We start from the raw sequence: 5,355 nt of genomic DNA, 5'->3' as shown, positions 1-5,355 counted from the left end.
TTTGGTAGGATGATTATCTGTGCTGCAACGCTGTACATTTCAATGTCTTTATTCTCCTGAATATATATCGCAGCCCGGATGGATGAAACTAGATCCGGGGTCTTCAATCTCGTCTGATCTTCACTCGAAGTACAAGTCGATCCATGTGAGAAATGTTTTGAAGTCGAACATGGAAAGACATCGCTTGATTACCAGTCAATGATGTAAACTGTTAACAAGTGCGAGAGGAATCACCGATAATGATGATGACCCTCAAGGTACTGCAGTACAATTCACGTGGTGTGAATAAAGGACTTGGCGTCGAACACCATGCAAAATCTTTCGGTCGAAGGTCATTGATGTATACATGTCACCGGAAGTGAGAAACTTGCCATTGAGGCATGCAAGCTTCAAAGTACTGAATGGGGTGTTCCTAGATCAACTTCTTGGATAATGAGCTTATGTCGACAAGAAGCGATCCGTCAAAGGAGGGCCTTGATGAATCCCACATCAATGACATGGAACGGAGCAAATGATTTTGATGGAGGTGAAAAGGATCTGATGATATATGGTTCAGGGTGGCGGTCATGAAAGAATGAAGTATAATGTATGGTAGTGGATGGGACATGGATGACTTCTCTGGATGACTTCTCTTGAACATGTCGGTGACACTTATGTGATGGATTGGTAGCATTTACCCCAAATGTGGATGGTATGGCGTGACCATGGTGATGTGACCGGTGAATGAAACAACCCAACCCGACTCAGGCACGGAGTGGAAGTGTCATGTTCAAGAGCGACTTGCTACCAATAAAGATTCTTTGAGTTTCTTCCCAATTTTTCCCCAGTCATTGCTGACCAGTACCTCTTTATTTTTTCAAGCTTGAGGAGGATAACATATGCTTGTTCTATAATTTTCCCTTCGGGCAAACCCATCGTTATGTTTTAACGAGCCTAGCGATAGTGAAACTCGTTCTCGTCTAAAGACAAGTTTGTCGCTATTAATCTTTTTAACGAGTTTAACGACAAAGATAACTCAGTCCTTTTCATTTTTAGAGATTCTAAAAAGGTACGTAAAGGTAACTCCAAAATTCCTTTTTCGTCATCTAATCCCTTAAGTCCGAAAAAGTATAAAACAATACAGAAGGGATGAATTTTCAATAGTTTTAACGAGCCGAACAAAACAAGCGCTCGATCTTTTTGTGCAATAATCCCTCAGGTCCAAAAAGATTAAAATCTAGAGGAGGGATAGCACTTTCGGTCACTTTAACGAGCTGGAAGGCCAAAACTCGGCAATCTTTTCATATTTTACGAGTCAGTTGAAAAGAGCTTAAAGAAGACTCATCTTTTGAGGAACGAGTGATAAAATGGGTAGCAGCTGCTTCCAGGTAAGGTTTGGAATTTTCCAATCACGGCAATGTCACAAGGATAGCTAGTGAAATCACTCTTCGCAGCTGTTCCTCAAAATGGGTAAACAATCAAATGGAGGTGAATGATTGGCCAATGGAAAAGTGGAGGTGACGGTGCAAACACGACCAAGGCTTTAATGGCTGAAATGCTTCATTCACGGTTGTTATTTACCGGGGAATAGTTCATTTTTTAACGAGCTTAAACGCGGGTGGAAACATTTGCTCGTCTTATGTTTATTTTTTAACGAGCTTGAACTATGTGCTAAAACTGCTCGATGCAGGTTTATTTTTTAACGAGCTTGAACCCTGCAATAACACTGCTCGTTGATAAGTTTGCATGCCCCCAGCATAATAACACAAATCGAGGTGCATGCCCCCCCAAGCTTCATTGCATTCAACTCGGTGGTTGGAATGAAGGTTTACCTTTGAGATTTGAAAAGGGGATTTGTTTCATTTTTTAATGAGGTTGACACAGTAAAAGAACTGTTAGGATATTCCGACACATAGGATATAGTTAAGTTCAACTTGGTCTAGTATAGAGTTAGGTTAGAGTTAGGTAAAGTGTGTTTGTTTACCGTTGTACATTTTGTAACTTACAATCCGACGGTCACGATATGTAGTGATCCGACGGTTCACTCTCACCTCGGTATTACCGACACTTGATCCGTGGCTTGACACCCGATTGGTCCATGAGTTCTATTTAAAGTGCATGGAGGGTCATTGTTCGGGTAATCCGTGCATGAGAGAAGCTTATGTAAATTTTCATTCTTTGATTAATAAATTGCCTGTAGTACCCACGTTGGGACAGGCCGTGGACTGTTTCCCTCCTTGCACTCTGAGGGTTTTAACCACGTCAAAAATACTGGTGTATTGATTTGAGATCTGGTTGTGAGCAGTGTCCTTTTGGTATTCTTTCTGTGGAACTTACCCTGTAATTTCCTACATGGTATCAGAGCTATTTGAGGGCCGCGTCCGTTGGTGATCCAAATCTGAAGCCGGTAGAACTGCATGCGGCTGTCGTTTCCTAGATCTGCTGTTTCTGACTGCTTTCGGGCCGAGAGGACTGCTCTGTTGCGTTCGGAGCATCTGTTCCAGTGAGGAACCCCTTTCGTTTCATGCGAAAAGGTTTCCGGTAGCCGTAGCTGCGTCATTTTTCAGATCGGGAGGTATACAGTGTTTCTTTTGCAGTTTACTGTTATTTTCTCTCTGCTTATTTCGGTCTCAGTTTATTTAGCCTTTTTTTTTAACCGGATCTATACCTTTTATTTCTGCGTATGCTCTTTGCCCTGCGACTCTGTGCGATCTGGGCAAATCAGAAACAGAAAGGAAGGATTTTTCTCATGTGTATGCTCTTTTCCCTGCACCTTAGTGTGATCTCGGAAAATCAGAAACATTGAGAAAAATATTTAGTTTTTCGGCTAAAGCTAACTTTGAGATTTTTTTTAAAAATTTCTAGTTTTTTGGCTAAAGCTAACTTCGAGCCGCAAGGTTCGTTTTTCTTTGCATATTCGTGTTGGGTTTTGTGTTTTGTGTTTTGTAGGGAAAAAAGAGCTTTCTCAAGGCAAGCACGCAAACCAAGGCCCCCCCCCCTCTCTCTCTCTCAAATTTTTTGTATAATTCAATTGGTTCAAAGCTATTTTAAGAGAGTAGAGGTCTTGGGTTCAAGTCTCCATTTTGTGGGGGCGGATTTTTTCATTCCCGCACATTCGCGCACTTTGCCGGCAACGGCAACAATTTTTTTCAAAAAGCCATAACTTCTTCATCCGGAAGCCTTTTTCAGAGCCGTTTTTTTTAAAACCGCCTATTTTTTCGAGATCTATCCGTTGGAACACTTACTTCCAGCATCTTCAGCTTCAGTTTTTTTTAAAATGGAAAGTCCATGCCAAGTCATTCTTGACAGCACTAACTACTTCCAATGGGTAGAATACATGGAAGATTTACTTAGAAGTAAAGGTCTCTTCAGAATAGCCACAAACCAAGAGAAGAAACCAAAAGATGAAGACAAGGCGGCAAAATGGGAAAATAGACAAGATCAAGCACGCGGTTTGATAGGGATGTCTATTTCTCATGATCTTAGATTCCACATTGCAGGACTTGAGACTCCTCATGAAGCATTAGAAAAACTTGCTAAAGTTTTTGGGATTAAAAATGAAATTAGAGCCCATCAACTTGAAAATGAGCTGCTTACTTTGGATCCTAATAATTTTTCTTGCATTGAAGATTTCTTGTCCAAATTCAAGACCCTTAGATATCTCTTGGAAGGTGTTAAAGTTAAGAAAGAAGATGGTAACCTTATTTATTCCATCCTTACTAAGTTGGGACCAGCCTACTCTGTATTTGTTTCCACTTTCCATTCTACAAGGGAAGCTTTCATTTGTCAAGGACAAGACTACAAAGCCCCTTCCTTTGACTTCTTTTGTGATTCCTTAATAAGAGAACAAGAAAAACTCTTACACCTTGGTCTTCTTAATCTTGGAAACTCTTGCATGAAAGCGTTATCCGCCCAGCAGCAACCAAATTCAAAGAATCCTAAGAAGTCATATCCTCAAAAGAATGGTCCTAAACCATCTCAGCCTCAAAATGAAAGATCATTTCAGCAAAATGATAAGACCAATAAAAACAAATGGAAGAAGACTGATAGACATTGTAACTTTTGTAATCGAGATGGCCACTTAGAATCTAAATGCTTTAAGAAGATGGAAGCCTTGGAAGCCGCAATGAAGAAACATAACATCCATGTGGAGCCTACTTCAACTTCAACTTCCGGAATGGCACTTTCTGCATCTCATTGTCAATCATCTCAGTCTGGTTATGCATTAAATGTATCTTCTTCTTCTTCTCATTCTCATGAGTGGCTCATTGATTCTGGAGCCTCTTGTCACATGGCCAAAAACCAAGCCATGTTTTCTTCTTTAAATGATTGTAACACCAAAAATATATATATTGGTGATGATAGATCTATTAATGTTGTAGGGACTGGAACTGTTCATCTAGACAATGGTCAGTTTAATGATGTATTATGTGTTCCAACCTTATCCTGCAACCTTCAATCTGTCTATCAGATAACTCACTCAGGTGAAGGTAAAATTGTTGAATTTTCACCTCATGATGTTGTAATCAAGGATCTAAAAGATCCTAAACAGATTCTAGCTACTGGTCTTGCTGATGATTCCAAAAGGTTGTATAAGTTTCACAACTTTGGGTCATCCAATCTTCCCTCAGTATTTGTTGCTCATAATGATGAAGTGAGCAAACTTTGGCATGAGCGATTTGGTCACTTAAACTATCGCTCCCTTCAGCATCTATGTAAAGAAAATATGGTGACAGGTCTTCCTATGGTATCTTGTAGAGATGGTGTTTGTTCCGGATGTGTACTCGGAAAACATCATCGGGACAGTTTTCACAAACGTGCCTCTTAGCACGCCTCAGCCCCTTTACAGCTTGTGCACAGTGATTTATGTGGTCCTCTTCCTGTTGCTTCATTCTCTGGCTGCAAGTACTTCTTAACTTTCATTGATGATTTCTCCAGACGCACTTGGGTATACTTCTTAAAACTCAAGAGCGAAGTATTTAACACTTTTTTGGTCTTCAAAGCCTTTGTTGAAAAACAATCTGGACATCAAATTCTTAAGCTAAGAACTGATAATGGTGGAGAATATGTTAAAAACACATTCATCAACTTTTGCACCGAAAATGGAATTCAAATGCAACATACTGTTCCATACACTCCACAACAAAATGGTGTAGCTGAAAGGAAAAATCGCACCTTAAAGGAAATGGCTAATTGTATGCTGCAATCTAAAGGACTCAGTCTTAGTTTTTGGGCCGAAGCAATTAATTGTGCAAATTATATAATCAATCGCACTCCTACTAAGGTTCTAGAGAATATCACTCCAGAAGAAGCTTGGAGTTCCATTAAACCAGATGTAAGTCACTTTCGTGTGTTTGGAAGTGAAGCATGGGCCCA

The sequence above is a fragment of the Pinus tabuliformis genome, chromosome 9, assembly GCF_031772625.1.
Source record: "Pinus tabuliformis cultivar Carrire ecotype Pingquan chromosome 9, CPIR1, whole genome shotgun sequence".
NCBI classification, from domain to species: Eukaryota; Viridiplantae; Streptophyta; class Pinopsida; order Pinales; family Pinaceae; genus Pinus; species Pinus tabuliformis.
The sequence above is the reverse complement of the archived record's forward strand: the minus strand, read 5'-3'. Positions refer to the sequence as shown.